This window comes from Aedes aegypti, chromosome 2 (genome assembly GCF_002204515.2).
Source record: "Aedes aegypti strain LVP_AGWG chromosome 2, AaegL5.0 Primary Assembly, whole genome shotgun sequence".
NCBI lineage: Eukaryota > Metazoa > Arthropoda > Insecta > Diptera > Culicidae > Aedes > Aedes aegypti.
The window spans coordinates 28114844-28136938 of NC_035108.1; the positions used below are offsets into that span (position 1 = coordinate 28114844).

General features: G+C 36.8%; 1 protein-coding gene across 10 annotated transcripts in view; it reads left to right on the forward strand.

The window, feature by feature from the left end:
• Positions 1–22095, forward strand: part of LOC5573236 (rap guanine nucleotide exchange factor 4) — a 1027655-nt gene that overhangs the window by 424387 nt on the left and 581173 nt on the right. Inside the window, exon 1 of one of the 10 annotated variants that reach the window (XM_021840366.1) lies at positions 351–580. The exons of 7 other annotated variants lie outside the window; for them this stretch is intronic. The gene's annotated coding sequence lies outside the window, so the exon portion shown is untranslated. Of the gene's footprint in view, positions 1–350; positions 601–22095 lie in introns of those variants that run through there. 2 more of the 10 variants (XM_021840364.1, XM_021840365.1) reach the window with 2 other exon arrangements.

Consider the following 22095-nt stretch of genomic DNA (forward strand, 5'->3'; position numbering starts at 1 on the left):
ATGATTCTCGCCGGTGCCGATTGTGAGGTGATTGATTCTATCTACCTGTTCCAATGCGGTGAAAGTGAATGCTGGAAAAGGGATTGGTTTGACGTCGTGCGTGAATGAAGAGCGTGTCGAGTCGAAAGTGTTTCACAGAGATCACCTCTTTGTTGATGTCTCGGCCGTCTGGTGAAGCGCTCAATGTCCATCTCTGGATGTTTGTTTATTAGAAGAGGAAAACAACACAATCGAAGTGTATTGATCGATGTCTGTTTGGATTCGGTGTGTTGATTAGTCCTACATTCGATTCAAAGGCCCCAGCAAGTGGAAGAATTGGGCTCAAGTGAGATCACTTTGAAGTTAGTGTGCAGTGTTTAGTGCAAAAACAAGCAAATCGTGTTCGAGTGTTCGGTCAGCGATTGAGACGACCCAGAATCCTAGCGTTCCAGCATTTTACGTGACTAAAAGACGCGGTGCCGTGCATAAACTCAATCCGGCGAAGTGGGCCATCGAGATATTTCTGGTGCTACCATATTTCGTATTACCATTACAGTCCACCATACCCGTTCGGAGCGAGAAGAACAAAGCCCAATCCGAGGTACGAGACCGCAAACATTTGTAAGTTTAATTCTTATCTGTGCAGACCGTAGCTCAAATTTACGACTGTTTAATTATGGATTACGTGTTCCCAGTGCGGCCGTTGCGTCGTTTTAGATGACGGAGACAAAGCGCCGTTCTGAGATTTCGTGTTTCGGCACAACTTTTTGCGCTGCAAGCTAGGAAGCGAAGTTTATCGTCATTACTTATTGCTAATGGGGCAGAGGTTCCGGTATTCGGGCCTTTTTGTTGGAATAGTTTAGTTTGATTCTAATTGGTTAATGAACACGGCATTTAAGTCATAACTGAGTTTTGTCATAAATCTTACTCATGAAGTTGTTGATTTGATGAAGCATTCCTGCATTTTAAATCGTAATAAATAGTTGGCACTGAGTCATTTTCCGTTAAGAATACATTTTGATGGATAATCTCCTCCTTTATCTGTTTGTGCAAATCCAAAAAAATATTCTCAACTATGTTGAATCCTACTGTCTAAACATTAGACTGATGCAAATTTTGAAGTTTTTGCTCCCCTATGCTTAAACGATGTCAATTATGATGGAAATGATCCTCCCAAAATTTTAAGTGATTCGGAAGAAATTTAGTTATGCACACGCTATTTGAAGTTTATATGGAAATTACTATGGAAAAGGCAAATCTTTTGTGTTCAATCCTCTAACTGCTCGCCATAATAATATATGGAAAAGTGAACACACTCATCTCATGTACAAACTTCCCAGCTACAACTTTGCCGAAAACCACATTTCGATGGGACGTAAGGATAATTTGTTATTTTTGATAACAAAGTGTAAATCATGCTGAGATGATCATTCAATTACTTTCAGAGCAACACTGCTTTTTGCTGTAGAACATAGTAGCCTGGATTACTTTGATCTATTCTTTCTGCCAGGAGCACCACTGTTGCCTGTCGAACAGTTAGTGAAGCATGCTACATGCAAACCAACTTTATGACGATGAATAACAATTTATCCTGAGGTCTGATCAAAAAGCGGTCTTGGGCAAAGTTGTAGCTGGGGGATTTCACATTAGAAGAATTTGTTTACTTTTTCATAAAATATCATGACGAAGAGATAGAGGACTGAACACAAAAGTTTGGCATTTTCCATAGTAATCTCCATACAAACTTCAAATGGCGTGTGCACAGTCAAATTTCTTCCAAATCACTTCAAACTTTGGGAGGATGCTGTTTACCATAATTAAAATCGTTTAAGCATAGGGGAGCAAACATTTCAAAATTTGCATCACTCTACTAAACATGTATCTCGTATAAAAACATGGAAATATTGTTCAATTTATTCGTAAAAGGATTTTAGTGTGGCTAGCAACGTTTTTGATGCTATTTTTTTAAACCAACTTAAGTAAATTCTTTGTAGACATTTTAAAGAATCAAATCAATTGAAATTCGATCTTCCATCATTCAATATGGTCCTTCTATCATCTCTTTACTATCTTCCTACCTGCATATCATCTTATCTTCCTATCTTCCTATTCTCCTCTATATTTATTTCTTCCAATCTTCCTTTCCGAGTTATTCCACTCCCGCAGTTACTTAGCCATTGCATCCAATCTGTTGGTATTCCTCACATTCCTTGTGTCCCTCCTCTGGATGTCTTGAGCTAGAGGGACGCAGATGGGGATCATTCCGGCGCTAAGACACACTGCCACCGATGATATAGTGCGGTAGGCACTCAGCACCCGTATAGCCATGAACCGGAACGTACCTGCCAGCTTCTCTCGATTGCGTTTAGTTCCCAACGCTGCAGCTCAAACTGGAACTCCGTGTCTCAACATGGACGATGATACGGTGGCCAGAAGACGCCTCGTACTGCTTCTTGACCCTCCAATGTTGGACATAATCCTAGCTACAGTATTTACTTTACTTTTGATCGCGCTACGTCCTTCAAGACACGACTGGCGCCACAATGTTACGCCAACTAATTCGGACTTAGTACGGAGGTTAAGTTAACCAGACCGCAAGGTCTTGTGGTGTCCGTAGTAAGCACGACTTCCGGCAATTATACGTCTTCAAATTACTCTGCTGCAGTTGTTATCCGACGTTATCAATGATCCGAGGTAGACAACCAGCCCTGTCGTCCTGCTTAGTCACGCTTAGTCGACGACTAAGAAGCTTTTCTCAGACGTTTTTTTAAATTTTTCATTCAAAGTCATAAAAAGTAATGTGATAGAGCTTTGCAAAATCAACAACAATCTAATGCCCCATAAGACAACAATCGAAATTTCCAACCTGTATCAACGCTCTGGAGTAATTTTACCTTATTTCATCTAGAACTTTTCGAGATCAGGAGCATATTACCTCCCTGTAGAAAATTAATCAAAATTCACGAGCTGTATCAACGCTCTAGAGTAATTTCACCTTATCTAACGCCCTGTAGATTAACATCGATTAAAAATTCCAGGTTTAATCAACGCCCTAGAGTAAATTGTCCTTGCCGCATGTAGATCAGCTACATTTTAACGCCCTGTGGAACAAATGTCAAGAGGTATAAACGCCCTTGACTAATTTGAACTTTTCTCTCGTAGATCAGCGGCATCTTAACGCCCTCTAGAAAATTTTAAACATTTCAAGCTGTATAAACGCACTGGATTTATTTGACCTCATCCCATGTAAACCAAATGCATCTTACCGCCCTGTATGACATCAATAGAAACTCCAAACTTTATCAACGTCCTGGAGTATTTTAACTTAATCCTATATCGATAGAGTACACCACTACGACCTGTAGGGCATCAATGGAAAATTCAAGCTTTATCAATGCCCTGCAGTAATTTGACCTTATTTTACGTAGACCAAGTGCATCTTTACGTCATGTAGGACATCAATTGAATATTCCAAGCTTTCTCAACGCCCTCGAGTGTTTTGACCTAATTCCATGTAAATCAGCTACATCTTAAAGGCCTGTGGGACAAATGTCAAGATGTATGAACACCCTTCACTAATTTGAACATGTTTTACGTAGATCAGGTGTATCTTAAAGCCCTGTAGGACATCAATTGATAATTCCATATATCAACGTCCTGAAGTAGTGTGGCCTCGTGCCATGTAAATCAGCGTCATATAAACGCCCTGTTCGATATCAATTCAAATTCCAATCTGTATTTACGCCCTGGAGTAATTTGACCTCATTCCATGTAGATCAGGTACATCTCGAAGCCCTGTAGGACATCAATGAAAAAGTCCAAGCCTTATGGAGTAATTTGGCCTCATTTTACGTAGTTCAAAAACACCTTGGCGCTTTGTATGACATCAATCGGTCAAGCTATATAAACGCCCTGGAGTAATTTGACTTGATTCCACGTTGATCTTTGCAATCGAAATTTCTTAGCAGTACCAACGCTCTGGGGAGTAATTTGACTTTATAATATGAATATCAAGTGCATCTTATCTGTTTGACATCAATCCAAATAGTCAAGATGTATCAACGCCTTGGATTAATTTGACCTTGTCGTACGTAGAGCAAGCGCAGCAGGGCGTTAACTGAATGATCATTTGAAAATTCCTAGCTTTTTAAATGCGCTGGATTAATTTGACCTTTTCGCATGTATAAAAGATACATCTTAACGTCCACAAGGACATCAATTGAAAAAAATGCATCTTTGTCAACGCCCTGCAATAATTTAAGGTTATTTTATGTAGATTAGGTGCATCTTAACGCCCTGTAGGACATCAATATAAAACTCCAAACTGTATCAACGCCCTGGAATTATTTTGACCTCATCCTATGTAGACCAGGTGCAACTTCTACTTTGATCAGGTGCAACTTCTACTTTGATTAGGAGCATCTTAAGGCCCTGTATGACATCAATCGAAATTTACTAAACGCCCTATAATAATTAATCTTGTCTCATGTAGATCATCTTGATGCCCCGTATGACATCAATTCCACATTCTTAGCAATATCAACGCCCTGAAATAATTTGACTTTATTCTACGTAGATCAGGTACATTTCAACCCTCTGTAGGACATTTATTGAAAATTCCAAGCTTTATCAACATCCTGCAGTAATTTAACATTAGTCCACATAGATCAATTGTCTCTTAACGCCCTGTAAAAAAAATCAATCAAATTTTATAATTTGTATCAACGCCTTGGAGTGATTATACCTTGTTTCACGTAGATCAGCTGCGTCTTAACGCCCTGAAGAAAACCAATTAAATTGTGTTTACTTTATGACTTTAACTAATGTATATCAAGTGAAGAAGAGTATTTGAACCTTTAATTGCGTCGTCTGCTCTTGCGGGAACGAGTGACGCAATCAGGATCAATGGTGATCAACGTATTGTATATTCCGATCAATTTATTTAATATTTTGATTACTTCTTTCTGTTTGAAATGTGTGTTATATATTGTTTTATAATATCTTTATTTTATTCTATTTTTCGCAGTTCCCCGAATGCCATTTTTCCGTTTTTCCGAGAAGTAATGCAGTTCATTAAGGTGCGAGAATAGTCCTCAGTTACAGGATGGTGGATTAGAAAGAACGATTAGCAATCATTGTTGGTCATTTTTTACCTTTTTCCAAATATGATGAGGACGGTGAAACTCGAAAGAACCTCCAACCAAGTAAAGAAGGGTGTATACTAGGGTTCACTACTCTGAAATGTATGAAGTTCTGATAATTTTGAAAACCAAAAACTTTTTGGGAAAACGGGGTATTCGGAGAATAGGCTTTCAGCGGACTGGCGTTCGAATAAACGACATTTGGTGAACCAATATTCAGGGCAAAGTAGCACAATCCCTTAAGGGGCAGGATCCATCATTGATTTCGGAATTTTCAAAAGCAGTTTTTTTGTTCAAAATCAAGAAAATTTACAGGAAAATTTGTTCACTATATTCTATTCTCCAACCGAAACACACTGAACACATTTTCATCGAAGAATTTTCATTTTTGAACAGAAAAACTGCTTTTGAAGTTTCGATGATGACGATGATTACGATGACGGAGCGTTGAACGTTAAGTAAATGATACAGGGCTTTAACAGTTTGCACTTGATTACGTATGATTCAATATTATTGAAGAAATTTCTGGTTAAATTATTTCGAGAGATCTCTCGATAAAAGCAAGTGATTATTAGGCGGCCCAAAACCACGGTTCATATAAATTTAAAAAAATGTATGGACAAAAAACACGATGATTGGGATGCGTATGGGTTCGTAAAGCTCTAAAATTAAACAATGTGGTTTATTCATAGCCCTAAATTGTTTTGTAGAAACTCAGGGGGTCTTTATGATCCACTTGAAATTCAATGAACGAATTGATGAAAGAAAAAGCAGTATTTATCCATTTTTTCCGGACTATCGCCCCATCGTCACAAATAAATGTTTAATTCGCTCCCTGGTATATAAATTACATTTTTCGTACGAAAAGCAAAATTATGTTGAAATTTTGACGTACACTTCAGCATGCGTGAAACAATATCGATCGAATTTTCTCAAGCAACTCTAGAACTTTGATGAAATATGTTAAAGTTTGAAGCTGAAAAAATCTTCATTTCATATGTACAGTAGATAGTGAACTTCTAAGACGGTGCTTGTCCAGCTCTTAGTTCAGTTCACAAAGCGTTGGAGTTTCATATTATTTATTGAACCTCTTACCTGAGGAATAGTTTGATAATTTATAATAAATTCAATTGATCCATAAACTTGAACACTTCTTCTGAATTTTAGTACATTTTATAAAATAGACACATGTAAAGAAGTCGTTGTACGAAATTTTTCAGCTGAATAATGTTTAAGTCCATGTACGTGATCTCTTTGTCCCATATTGAAATGGAACACAAACAAAATACGTACAAATGCATATTGATTTTCATTTGTTGGGATTGTATATTGAAGTATTTGTGATATTCGTAATTTTTATATATTAAAATGTTATAACTGATTCAGCTTCCGTTTTAGGATTTCAGTTGATGATCTGTATAGACTGAAAGTCGAAAACCCATAGCAACACAATCTCCATCACATTCGATCCCTTTAAATTCAAATTGTTGTCATATTTCTAATAAGACGACATCATTAACGCCTGGGAGTAGAAGCGCCCTCTGAGCTATAGCATCGCCCCCTCAAAAAGGGACGACTAAGAAGCTCTAATTTTACGACGACAGGGCTGTAGACAACTTCATCCACCACCTAGAACTCATCTCCGTAAATCCTAGCTACAGTGTTAGCTGCCTTTTCGCAGACATAGTCTACGTGGCTGTTGAAGTTTAGCCTGTTGTCATCCACGATTCAATGATGTCTAGTGATTCCTCCGTCAGCATGTCCACCTCATCCGCAGCTATCGCAAGAACGAAGTCATCTGCAAACCTGACGAACTCGACTCGATTCGCCAGTGTCAATACTAGCACTCCAAGAAATGGCGTAGATGCAGAGGTGTATTCGGTCTACTGATGATCAGTTTTAAAATGCATCATCAATTCCTCCTCTTCGCCTCATTGGTCTGCATTCTGACGTGACAGGCGTTATTGTTGCCTTCAAATAGAAGATCACCCGCCACTGAGGGTGTCTGTTAGTCTCAAGCAATCATCTGGTTGGTTCCTTGTGTAAGTGTAGCAGATCTTTCAACACACGGGCGTCCAATCAAGCGCAATTCCTGGTCGGTCCAGGATCATCAGTGGCGCGGCAAGTGGGTAGGACAGGTCGGACTTGTACTACGCACAATAAAACCTGGGTAGGACAGATGTAGGATGTAGGATGATGCAAAGTTGTGCAGGCTCCGGAAAAACCTTCAGAGACTATATCGGGTTCAACAGATCCTTCAAGAATTTCGTCTCAGATTCCTCGAAGAAATTGTCATAGTGATTTTATTTATAATGCTCCATGGTCTCCTAGAGGGATCTCTTCTGAAATTCTCTGTCAAACCTCCCAGAAATTCTTCCAGCCATTTTACATATCATGCTTAGAGTAGTTTCTCCAGAATTTGCTCCAGTAAATCCATGAGCTTTGGAGTTAGCTTCTGCCTCCAGTCATTTTCTCGGATATTATTTTGTTACTATTTCCAAAGCTATTCTAGAATTTCCTCAATATATTTTTTCACTGATCCTTCAACCAAATTCTCCAGTTGTCACTGTAGGAGATCTTCCAAAGATTTACAAAGGAAAAGATTTCTCCCAAAGAAATCCACAAAAGTTTATTGCTGAGTATTTGAAAAAAAGCTTAAACTTTTTTTTTTCAAGAAACCATGCAAGAATTCCTTCGCATGAAAATGTGGATTCCTTCGAGAATTCATCTATATTTCCTCCCAGGGACCCAGAAATTTCTTAAGAGGATCTTATAGGAAATGTTATTCGAGAAATTCCTTTAGAAAATCCCACCAAATACTATCCAAAGATTCAATTGATTTTGTTTCGATTATCTCTGGATCACTGGATCTATGAAATCTTCTAAAACTTTCTCGAAGGTCTAGGAGTCCTTTCAGAGGGCCTTGTTCACTAAAGATTACTGTTTTTACAAAGGTTTTTATCAGAGATTACTTTGAGGTTTTCTTCATAAATACCTCATGGATTTATTTTTCAGCAAAAAAAATCTTGGCATTTCCCTAGAAACATTCATGGAACAATTCCGGATAAAAAAAACTTTCAAGACTTACTTTAGAAAGTCTCACAGAATTAGAGGAGAATTTCTGTAGAAATCTTAGAAGGAATCTCTGGAGTAATCTCTGAATAAATCCTGATAGACAATTTCAAAGGAAACCTCTGGAAATTGCTGGAAAAGTTATTGATTTGATTTTGGAAGATGTTCTAACCAGGAATCTTGAAGGAAGTCCCAGGGAAATCTATGGATGAATCACTGGAAATCTTTGAGGAATAAGGATTCTTTTGAAAGATTTCTCAAAAAACTTCTGGAGAAATTCTGAAATAATCTTTGGAGAAATCTCATTTCTGTGATACTCCTCAAAACTCTTATTTCCTGGCTCCTTTTAGGTTTCGTTTTGTTCCCTTGTTTTCTGTTTGGTATCTTTTCGTCTTCTTTTTGATTCCTTTTTGGTCTCATTTTTCAGGCAAGAGGTCTTCAATATCCTACTTTTAAGATACTCAGTAGCTACCAGCCCTGGGAAAACATAAAGTTTTCTTAGTCTTGTAGTAACGACCTTGCCGTTGAACAGTAGCGTAGCTAGGGGGGTGCGGTGGATGTGGTCCGCACCGGGCCCCGAGCTCATAGGGGCCCCAAAATTGCAGTGCGGATTTCTCATAGTATTGAAAGTTCGACCTAGCTTATAAGAAATTGACAATTTGTATGATCCCAAGCTAAAAAAATGTATAATAAGCACAGGTTTTGGAGGAGATTTGGATTAGCTATGTATAGGGGCCCCTTGATTATCCCTTATTTTCAATACTTTAGGGCTAGATTTAGAACCAGCAGAGGGGCCCAGGGAGATCGTCAATTCGAGCCCCCACATTTTAGGGGCCTCTACAAATATGTGTTTAGTAAGTTATTTTCCTTGTTGTTGTTCAATCAATTGGGCGCATGAAAGAACTGAGCCTTCGAAAAGGGCCACGTTCAGCTAAACCGCATATGGAAACTTAAGTAGGCTCAGATACTTTTTTTTAAATGTCGAGTCTAATCACGGCTTTGGATTTATAAAAAATTACTTTATGAATTTTGATTTCCAAATAAATGAACCTCCATTTGTTGGCCTTCAAAAATCTGGAGCGTTGGTGAGCTTTGAGCTTGAGGTAATCAAAATTCCTTATTTTGTTATCATCCAAAAATACTTATCAAAAATCATCTGAATTTATTCTCGCCTTAAATAATAATTCAGGATATTTCTTAAAAAAATTCGCCTGGTAATTTATATGAAAATATGCCATGAATTTTATCACTCTTTTGTTAATCTTATTTTGAGATTCCTCCAAGGTTTCGTTTAAAAAAAGGGAAGATTCTTTCAAGAATTCGTTTAGACATTTTATGGTTTTTTGCAGAAATTTTAATTTGATTTCTTCAGAATAAACATTAGCAACAAATTCAGGGATCTTTTTCCAGTGCTTTCATGTAAAGAACATTATGTGCAATGCTACCTGAAATGTTTCAATTAATTTCTGAAAGAATTGCTTCGGGCGTAAAACCGCTATAAAATAGCTAGTTATACTCGATTTGACATTTCGATATGAACGGGTTTTAAAAAAAATGCCACAGAGATTCCGACAATGATTACCCTGATTTGATTCAACGATGCTTGAAGATTGCATACAAGAATCGTTCTAGGAATTTATCAAGGATTCAAGCAAGAATTTCATTGAGGGGACTTCTCAACATTTACCCCTGAAAACCACTGAAGGGATTTCTTGGCGTACCCTTGGTCAAGTCCGACATTTTCCCAAGTATTCCTTTACCAATGCAATGACTCCAGGGATTCTTCCACGAATTATACCTTTTCAAATATACTCCTTGAGATTTATCTGAGGACTTTTTTCTGGTATTCATTTTAGAAGTTTGCGAGAATTTCTCAGATAATTGGAAATCTTTTTGGGTTCGTCCTTAATTTTTCACTGGGAGCCCTTCTTGAATTTGTTCATTACCACAGGATGTCCGTAAATTACAAAACAACATTATACATCTATGAAATAGCGAAAGATACAATGATTGATAATTTTAAAATCAATTCTTCTTACTGAGATAATTCAATTAAAATTTATTGGAGATAAATAGCCATATTAGATATAATTTCTAAAAGATAAATTCAAATATTCTATTTATTTTTGAAATGATCTACAGAATATTGGCTTTAAGATTGACTGGAAACAGAAAATTATTCAGTTCAAATCCATTGAGTTCGAAGGGCATTTCTCTTCCATCATAAAGCTCGAAAAACGGCGTTCGTTAAGACAGTCCAACGCCATTGGGATGGATTTCACAAATATTTGACATCAACAAATGGGTCAAATTTGTTGCTTGAGAATATAATATTACCCCATGTATGAATGCTCAATGTATCTATTTCGGTTGCATAGAGACATGTCTTCATATTTAGTACGGATAATATGCGGATACCATGTACGAGAAGTTCTACAACTGATAAAATCAAAAATTTCCCCAGTAACTTCTTTTCATCAAGAATTCTTTCAAATATTTCTGCAAAATGTCTTCTAAGACTTCTTTTACAAGGACTTTTTTTATCCAAGAATTTAGAAAATTTCGGTAGAGTTCCAGCAGTTCCAGAAGCTCCAGAGTTTTACCTCAATCTGTCCATGTTTTTTCGTCAAGGGCGATCCATTAATTACGTAAGACAATTTTCGGGATTTTTCACCTTCGTCTTAAATATAAATTGTATGGCGCGTAAGAAATCTTGAATCCCCCTCTCCCGCCATAAACTCTTACGTTATTAATGGTTGGCGCCCAAAGAATATTCTTAAAATTTCTCTTAGGGTACCTCTATGAACTTTGCTGGGAGTTCGTCATAAAAAAACACATAAAAAATCAAGCATATTATCATGATTGCCTCCTGGATCTGCACAAAAAACCACAACAAAGAATTTTTCAGTGGTTTGCGCAATACTTGAATTTGTCCAGTGATTGCACTATGTATTTACCTATGAATTGGGTCCTAAAATGTTTAATGAAATCTTGTTTTTATTTAATGACACGAAAGAGCATGTTACTGCAACTATTTTAGCAATTTTTCCCGCTCAAATAACGGCTACATCATATTAAAACTTTAACTTTAAAATTGGGTCCATAAATGAACCTTGACAGTTTTGATCATGTTTGACGTTCGCTCAATCGACAAAAACACCTCAGGACTTTTAGTTTTAACACTGGGGTTGTTCCTATCTGACATTTTGGAAGGGACACGGAAAGCAAAATATACCCAAAATTTGAGTTTAAGCCAAGGAGTGTGACAAAATCTAAAAAAAAAATGTTTTTTTGGACTTGAACAAAAGAAAAACATTAAAAAAATGAATAAATATGTGTTTTAAGCCTAAACTTAAGCGTTTGGCACTAAAATTGGGACAGGCCTTTAGGACCCTATTGTTCCAATTTTTTCACGAGTTTTTAAAGAAATCAAATAGGAATAATCGTAAACATACTACTAAATAACGTACAACATACAGGAAGGTATCCAAGAATATCTTTAAAGCTCTTTTTAAATAGAAACATATAGAAGCTTCCGAAGCAATCGCTTTATATACACATAAATTATTTCGTCAACCTCAGCAAAATGAATAGCCGAGAATCCAACACTGAGAATTTGGTAATTTTTAATACAGAATCTCGGTTATCAACACAGTTCGAACGAAACGTGTAAATTTCTGAGACACATAATGCACATAATTGGAGCGTGGAATATCATGGATATTTACATGATATGTCATGTAAATTTCAATTATATGTCATGTAATCCAGCAGGATCCTGTGTGATTACATGACATATAACACATTTTTACATGATTTCAGACTTAAATTTACATGACGTCATGTTTACATCGCATAAATGAAGTTTACATTACGTGTAATCTTCATTGTTTTTAACTGTGAACAACTACCGAAAAGCTAAACATTACATTAATTTGCAATTGGATTAGATGGACTAATTGATGTGAAGATTTGCGAAAAAGTTACACGTCTTCTCAGTGAGAATAGAAACTCACGACTCCCCGAGTCGAGTTCGATTCTCACTGAGAAGACGTGTAACTTTTTCGCAAATCTTCACGTAAATTTGTCCATCTAATCATATTGCAAATTATATGAAATGTTTAGCTTTTCGGTAGTTGTTAAACTTCCACTCGGCTGGTTGGCCGTAAACCACGATTCATAATTAATAACAAGTATCTCGGTTATTAGTTTAGTTATATTTCCGCAATCCAAGTTTTTTATCGAGATTTCGGCAATGGCTACCGATATTCGGTAAACATTTACGAGATCTCGGTAAAACATTTTTTTTTAGGTTCCACAAGACGTAGCAACAAAAAGTATTTCTGGGTGGAAATTATTTTTTTGAGCTTTTAATCACGATTTATCTTAACAAATACTGAAGGTACGTGTGAACTCGCTAATAAAAGACATATTTTGCAAACCTCTTTACGAGGGGCCCCCACATCTACCTCCGCACCGGGCCCCCTAAACTGTAGCTACGCCACTGCCGTTGAACCCTTTAAATATAGTAACATTCAATTTCCGGTTTAAGAATTCATTAAAAAATTTCTTAGCTTCACTGTCCAGTGTCCAAAAAATATTTATCAACGTTCGTTCTACCCATGGTTTCGAACGTGGACGCGCCTCTGAGGATCATAATGGATGGATTTCATAATGGAAATGTCCTTGAATTCTTTGGGTATTGTTTCATTTTTATTTCGTTCATTTCAGTTAAAAAATACGATACAATAGTTTTGAACATTCCCTACTGAACTATTGTTCTTCAAAAGATGTTGTTCAATATCCTATCTATGTAATAGTAAATTAGTTTGTAATTCAGATGACTCTTATCACTAATTAAATACCAAATTTCTGCAATTATGAAGAATGTATTGTTTTAGTTTCCGTCTATAAGTAAATTGCGTGGAAGCTGTTTTGTTATGTTTATATGTACTCGGTCCTACATTAACGAACCGACGTCGCCCTATCTCCGTTCTGAATCCCGGTCTTTGAAGATGTTGAGCATATCTGGATCGGTGTTGATGAAACACACTTGCAAAAGACCAGTTTTAGTGAATATTCTGCTCTTTGATGATTTTGTACATTGAAGTTCCAACTTGAAGAATGTGAAGCCCTAGTATTGATGGCACTTTATGTTGAGATAACTCGTAAAGGTCACGTGTAGGGAAAAGTTACGGTAAGCTTAGGATTGACTTTATATAGCGATTTTGTTGAATTTGTAATGGTTTCAGATAAACCTTATTGCAAGATCCTCAAGCTGCGTGGCCGTATTGAAAACGGCTATGGATGAAAGAGTAGTAGATTGTCATTAGAATATGGGCTGGAAAAAACTTGGAGAGTTTCCGTAGGGTTCCACAGAGTGATGAACATTTGGAGACCACCCAGGTAACAATTTGATGCTGGATAAACGCTTTTATAACTTATCCAAAGCAGCCTTAGTTTGAATAAAAGCTGTGCACAGGTGCCACACTCGATTGTTCAGCTCCTAAACATCTCATTTTGGCGATTTTAATCAGCCTCAAGTTGGCCTAGAGCTGTTTGGAGAGCTGATTTATGGTTGAATAAGCGCTAATATTACTCTGCTGCAAATGTCAAAATTCTATTTTTGGTACACTAAGTATCCAGGTAAAGCTTAACAATCGCTTATACAACTTTAATTCAACAATTAATCAAAAATGGAAAAGATACATGTTTCTTAACCCGAGGGTGATGCTAACGAATTGAAATACACTGTAAAGCTATTACGCGTTGCAAGATAAATTTTGATTCCGGAAAAATCCACAGTTGTTGATCGCTTAATTTTCCGTAAAAATCATCATAGTCACCGCTGACTAAGAAATGCAATAATTTTATTTATGCTGTTTCAACTGTCAGAATAAATTTGATGGCTTCAACGGGTTTTGGTCGAAACCTTAGCGAAAAAATTCCAGGTGTTGGATTGAGTTAACAATCTTTACATGTTGGATGCTAATGGGTATCACTTAGATAGCAATAATACACATGGGGACCTGTAGCATCTAGGAAATCTAGAAATTCCGTTTACCGCGTATCCGTAGCATATTGGATTTCGAATTATTGGTTCAAAATCATTGAACTTTTGCCTTTACTACTACGTTGAAAGAAATGTAAATGATAGGGATACCAGATTGCCCGCCATCTAACAAGAGGAACAGTTTAAATCCCATTATTTTAGGGGAGACTGTAAAGACCGTCTAACAACCGCGGATGGTTGGATGAACCACACACATGGAGCCCATAGCTTTAAAAGAGATATGCAAGAGGATTTGAATATTTTGAACCTGATAGTATGAGCAACTGTGAGCCATTATGGTTATAAATACGGTCAAAGCACTTATGGAAATATATTGACCTGAATGATGAGATGCACTTTATCTATCGTTATATTGCAAACCTAAAATGTCAACGAATCAAAAAAGCATGTCCAGAACCGCAATGGATCAATGCACGAGTTCACTAATTTGACGTTTGAGCGGTGCCAAATTCACTCGTTGCCATGGTCATGTAAATAACACGGCACCGCTCAAACGTCAACGAGTGAACGCTTGCATTGATCCATGCTTACTGTGGTTCATTTGCTCTGTGCGGGGATTGCTTGCTGCGCGTTATTTCCGCGAGACAATCCAAATTTTTAAATTTCCCCGCAATATATGGTGGGATTTAAATGTGTAGATAAATAATTATAAGTGATTGAAAATTGAACCTGGATTCACTGATTTACGGCCGCTAACCTTACCATCTGCTCCACGTGGGCTTGTACGAGTATTATTATTATATTAGTATTAGTAGCATGAGCATAAATCATTGTCGTGTCTGAATAACAGCTATAGCCATTTTGATTTAAGGTTGCATTGTGGCTGGAGAAGCGATACCAGCACTACGCAAATTCTCTTAGCTTAGCTGACAGTTGTGAAGTTATGGAGAGTCAGCTATCTGTGAAGTTGTATAACAAAATAATAATTTATCAAGTCAATTTGGCACTTATTTGTTGTGTTCATTGTTGTTGTCACAATATATTATCGATAACTGAAGTATCTATTATTCCAATGATTTGCGGGGAGCTCCTTCAGATCACACAATAGTAATTCTTTTTTTTGCGTGCTCACTACTCCCAAGGAGGAAAAATATGGATGAATTCCAGAGGTACCATTCTATCAATGTATCAATGAATGGACTCTCTGCGTTTGAAGCAGGTGCACTGTAAATTCATCATTACCCTTTAAAGAATAAAAAATGCCCATTTTTTGCTGATATATGCAGCTGTCAAAATAATGGGTACTTCAAAAATTTCAATAAAGAGTAATATTTGCCCATTTCCAAGTTTCATGGGTTTACCCTTTAATGGGTGAAAATTGTATTAGGTAAACTTTTCGAAGAAGGTTGTTGTGTGATCTTGAAAGCACCAATAAAGACGGAAACATTGAAAACAAGTAAGTATAATATATTTTAGTTGTTTTGAAATTGTACCCGAGGGTAATATTGTCATATAGGCTTATTAATCAAAAACCGGGTGCCTGATTCCCTATCAGCTCGAAAAGTTAAGTTCCAGTATTCTACGATCCGGTCGATGTCGTGATCAATCCCGTTGAGTTTAACCTGTTTTAAGTGTGCTTTATTTATGATTTTTCTATTCAATGAATCTGTTTTACATGTACAGCTATAAATCTATTATTTTGATACTTTGAAATCCAATTTTTGATTAAAATCTGCTTTGAAAATCGCCAAGAATCAACCAGAAAAAAAGAGTAAATTTTACCCTTTTCCAATTTGGATTCAATTCGGAAAGTGGGTAAAATTCACTCGTTGATTTGACGCACAAGCCGCTTACTCTTTAATGAGTAAAGGCCCTTTACTCTTTTTATGAGTTAAACTAGTTTCTTTCAAAAAGGGTACTTTTTTACTCTTTAAAGGGTACTTTGATCTTACAGTGTAGGTCAACAAATACTTTGTGTTGTAGAAAATTCAATCATTTATGAACAACAAAGTGTGGGAGGTTAAGTGGCGTTATAATATCTGTATAATGGTTGAATAAACTGTTAAACAACCACCAATAAATTCTATGCAGGATAGCTGAATTAAAGTGAATAATTAAGATGGATAAGGTATAATTCAATTTGGTATTCAGCGTTGAGTGGATCGCTGAATACAAGGATTGAATAAGCTCTTATTCATATTAGTGTTCAGTTATCACCGTATTCAGCCATTAACACCTGTAACCAGCTAATGTTCAGCAAATACTCTTGCTTTTCAGCTTTCATTGTTACTTGGGCATTGTTCGATTGTGGAAGTCTCAGCTAAGGCGCTCATCGATGTGTACCCCAGACACTCATATTTATTTTCAATTAGTGCACAATTAACCACCAGATCTGAACAAATATTTTTGTCACATTTGAGTGAGCTGAAAATCATCATTTTGGTTTTCTTCAGGTTTAGGGCTTGCAGATTGTTTTCCAAATATGCCGTGACAAGCTCCATAACTTGTGTCATCGAATCTACGACTTTTTCCGCTAAGTCCAGGAATATGGATCCAGCGCAACTCTTTTTGTCCACAGCGGTTGAAATTTTTTCTATCAGCTCTAGAATGATGAAGGGAATCAACACCACTGTTTCTGTTAGTCCACTGTGCACTTTATTTACACTACTGTTCACTACCCGACCAACACACAAGTTATATTTGTGTATTATCAACTGATATATGACTAGTTTTGGTCATATATCAGTTGATAATACACAATTATAACAAATGTATTGCTGGGGTATTTACAATGTACTTTTTTATCCACTGTTACTTTTTAAGTACTTTGGAACACTTTTGGTCGATACAAACCACTCGGCGGTTAAATCCAAGTGAGACTGACTTCCAGGATGAAGTGGTCGCGTGTTCATATCAGTGCATTCGTGTTCTAGAAGTTTCGAAGGTTCTCATTCGCTTAACTCTTGGAACAGCTGGCATTCACTGACGGAAATCACTGGAACTGTCGTTGGAGATACATCACTCATAGGGAACTCACGGCACTTGAGTTCCTGTAGATAGACCCGCATGGTACTCACGCTCACTGTTTGTACTTGTGTACTCAGTGATGTAGTCTGGGTGAGTCGAGAAGGGGCCACATTCGGCTCGTTCCGTACGGAACAGGTACAGAGTATCGTCGTTTCTGTCACTAGAAAATAGAAACTTTGGAAAGAAATCTTTCAATTTGGCTAAATCGGAATAATGTGCCCCAATCGGGCAATACGCCAGCTCTCCCTTACTCGATATTTCGTATCTCGATATTTAGTAAGAAAACCATAGAAAAATTTGGGTTTAATGGCTACCTCGATGGTCCCTTGGATCGTGTTTGCGCTTGTTTTGTGTTCTCTAATTCGATAGTTATGAAGAATTGACTGTAGTTACCAAATATTAAAAGTTTCTCACAAATACAGATCACTCAAATATAGATCTAACACACAAATATAGTAATCAAATAATAAGAGTAATTTTTGAAATAATACAAACAAATAAAAATGCTATAAATATGTATTACTATTATGGTTTAAAACAATTTACAACTCGGATCTAATTCCTGTAATGCCGTTAGACAATTCACTAGAAAACTAGAAAATTCGCACGCCAAAAAAACACGCATTCTACCTGGTACAGCACAGTATCATGCAACATCATAAATAACGCCAGGAAACATTCCAAAAGAGATGGGAATCGTCCCATCAGGTGAGTTTTAGCTACCGTGCTTCATGATGAGACGCGAGGCAGGAAACATGGATGGAAGCTACAGCAACGAATTCCGCTCATCATAAGTAGAGGACGGCACGGGATGGCAATGCACTTTACGATAATTGTCTTTTGCAACAAAAGCATCGCTCGTTTTGATGCGGTGCTTCTGTCGGACAAATTGTATCGTTTTTCCTTCCCATTTTTCTGCGCTTCTAGTGTGTTGCTCTCAAGCTCACAAGTAGCGGGTTGTGTTTTTCAGTGGCAAGATCGCTAAATATTTATACCGACCGAGCGAACCCGCATCCCTCTGCAGCAGCCAACAACGTTAGTTTACCGTACTGAAGCCTACGATAGGGTGGGTGTTCCCGTAGTCGCATTACTGGCATGAGTGGGTTTTTACGGCCGTTTCGCTATAAATCATTACAAAACATTCCGCTGTCAAGGTCCGGAAGCTCCTACCCAGCTATAGTAGAACTATTAAGAAAAACTAAACTTAAGGTAAATGAATTCCGAATTTTGTAAAATACCATTTGATTCCACATCGAAAAGTCGAGTCTAGTACACGACACTGAAGGTGGCCTTACAGTTGAAATCGAAATACGCGTATCTGTAAGAAGATATAAGCTCTAGTTAAGAGGAAAATAACCATCATCGTATTACAAATTTTCAAAACCAGTTTTTTCGCTCAGAATCAAAACAATGCTTATGAAAATCTATCATTGCATTGCACTTGGTACCTGAAATACGATGATAGATTTTCATAAAGATTGATTGGGATTTGAACGAAAAAATTGGTTTTTAATTTTTAATGATTGCTGATAATTGAATGATGGATTCTTGAGCCTTAAATTAACTAAGTAATGGAAAAGATAAGAAATTCGGCTATTGGTACATCCACCCTACCTATTGTTGCTGAGAAAGGCCTTCACCCTGCGTCGATGACGAATCATCACGCGAAATGGTTTCGTTTTGGGGCACAGTGCTCCGCCGTTGCTTTTCGCTGGGAATTTCAACAGCTGATTGCACCGCTCCATACCCTAAGCCAGAGGTCGAAGTACTCTTCAGAAATAGATTAGTTTTGTCATCGGCGGCGGCGGCGAAACACGCAGGAGTAATCAGGGTAAATCATGGTCAAAATTATGTTGAACCCTCAATGGTCTTTATATGCTTCAATAATAACTATAAAACGGTTCAAGATTGAAAGCATTTCCAGTTCAAAGCGCAAATAAAAATGGCATTTTTAGACCGTTTTCTTCTAATCAATACTTTGCTCATGTAAGATATATCCCATACAAATTTTGCTAAAGCTACTACATTCTGAAAGGGTATTATAAAAGAGGAAAAATCATAGTGATTCTATTTTGAATGTTATTACTTCTTGTTTGAATGATGTACAAAATTTGTCTAAATAGAAAATTGTGGATGTGTTTTTATTACAATAAAATTTACTTCCATTTTGTTATATTTGTCCTTTCTGTAATCGTTCTCATTTTTTTTTTACAAATTTTCAAATGAAATATCTTCATCTTTAATTGCCAAGCTCTTTTAAGGTGAAGAGTATTCGAAGCCAAACTTCAAATTTTCAAGAGCACAAATCTGGAGAACCAAACACCCGTTTGAGCTGAAAACTTAATCGATTGGTCACCAGCAGCTAGTGACCAATCGATTGTGTTTTCAGTTCAAACGGGTGTTTGGTTCTCCAGATTTGTGCTCTTGAAAATTTGAGGTTTGGCTTCGATTCATCTTCACCTTAAGTGTGTAAGTTTATTAATTTTAAAACTTGAATGCAAAAATAGGCTAACAATTGTAGTAAGAATGGAGATATTGGCTTGGCTACAATAAGCATGGTTTCCAAATCATATATTCTTGAACGATTTCAGAATGGATTCTGGGATTCCTTGGATTGTAGTGTGGATCATTGGATTCCAGTGTGAATGCTGGAATTTCAGTATGAATGCTTTGTGGATTCTAATGAGGGTCATGACATTGTTGTGTGGATTATAGGATTTCAGTGTGGACCCTGGAATTTTATTGTGGATCACAGATGTCGATCCTAGAATCCCAGTGCGAATCCTGGTAATTCAGTGTTTATCCTTTTATCCCAGTGTGCATCATAGGAATGTAGTGTGGACTGTAGCATTTAAGTGTAGATCCGGGTATTTTAGTGTGGATTAGGGTGCGGCTCATTTTTCGAAAGTTCTCAAAACCAAAAATTCGTATGCTCTTTTGAATTAACAACACATAAAACAGGAAACCTCAATTTTTCAGCAAAAAAAAAAAAAAAGATTTAGAGATGGCGCAAGCGATTTGAAGGTGAATTTTTAAGTTTTGAAGTATAACCTTCTGTAAAGTCTTCAAAACTATATTTTCCCACCAATGTTGAAGCTGTTAGCATCCTTCTCTTCAAAATAAAATGTATGGATATTTTGTTGAATATCAAATTTGTCTAAAATGCTAGTGATCATTAAAGTAAAAGTAGTTTTATACTTAACCGATTTCAATTTGCTTTACATGTTTTTGAAGCAAATTTAGTACTGTACAACATATTAATTTAAAAATAGTTTTGAACTCGTTTTTCAATAAAAAAAATTGCCAAAAGTTGAATATTCCTCGAAAAGTACAATATTTTTTAAATTTTCACCAGTTAAAATTTAAAACTAAGGCTGAAACTATTTTTCCTCATTTGTTTAATCTTCAAAAAGGGCTTAAAAGCAATTTTCCATAAGTTTTGTATATAAAATATTTTTGAATTAAAAAAAATATGCGCTTTTTATCTTTTAAACAAAATGCTTTATAAACTTCAGTCACGCAGTAAACATGCAGTAAAAATAAACATTTTGAATTTTGATTTGTCTTCCATTAGAAAATTATGTTTTTGTTAAATAACTAAGTCAAAACAATTTCTAATTTGATTTGCTCTATACGCAGTATGAAAACAACTGAACTTGCATCAAGAGCATGATAAAATATCTGGAATCGGATGAGTATTCATAAAGTTATGGTCAGATGAAAGATGATTGTTAAGGTAAAAGGAAGAATTTTGAGGAAGCTACTTTTAACTAAGACTAGTTTTCATTTTAGACAAATTTAATACTCTACAAACTTCAATTTTTAAGCAAATGATGCTAACAGCTTAAAAATTAGTTAGGAAATTACAAAGTTATGAAGCCTTCACTGAAGATCATATTGCATAACTCGAAAGTTCACCTTCAAATCGCTTGCGCCACCTTTAAATCTTAATATTTTTGATTAAAAATTTGAGGTTTCCCTTTTTATGTGATTTGAATGCAAAAGAGCTTACGAATTTTACACACTCTAGTGTGGATCTTTTGATTCTCGTGTGGGTGTTGGTATTGTAGTCTAGTTCGTAGGATTTCAGTGTGAATCTTGGGATTGTAAAGTGGATCGCGAAAAATCAGTGTGGAATTTATGATTTCAATTTGGATGCTAGGGTTCTAGTGTTGATCCTTAAACTCCAGTGTGGGTCCTAATATTGTAGCGTTGATCATGGTATTTTAGTGTGGATCCTCAAACTTCAACGTGGGTCCTAGGATTTCAGTATAAATTCTGATATTCCAGTCAGTGTGGTTTCTGGGGTTCCAGTGTGGATCGTCGCGTTTCAGTGCGAATTCTGATATTTTAGTATGGATCATGAGATTTCAGTATGGATTTTGAGATTCCAGTGTGGATGCTGTGATTCCAGTGTGGAACCTGGAATTCCTGTGTGGATTTTGGTATTTCAGTGTGGACCCGAGAATTTCTATGGATCCATGGAAGACATTGTGAATTCTGGTACTGGATTTTCAGTGTGGATTCTGGGGTTACAGTGTGTATCATGATGTTACAGTATGGGTTATGGTATTCATGTTCACAATCGAGGCCTCGAGCACAAAGTGGGTTGATATCCGATATCCGATATCCGTTAGCCTGTATCACCAGGAAGAGGACCTTTGAACCCTCTCGAGGGCCCATAAGGCCTTGGTCGCCAGGTCTTCAGTCACCACGTGGAGCAATGGTAACTTTCTGCACTCCTATCAGCAGTGAAACCACCGGCGAAGATTTAAACGTGACTAAGCAAATCATGTAGGCCTCATTGTACTGCTGGGGTTGGGATTTTTAGGACTGACGAGAGTCTGTTCCAGAGTTCCGAAC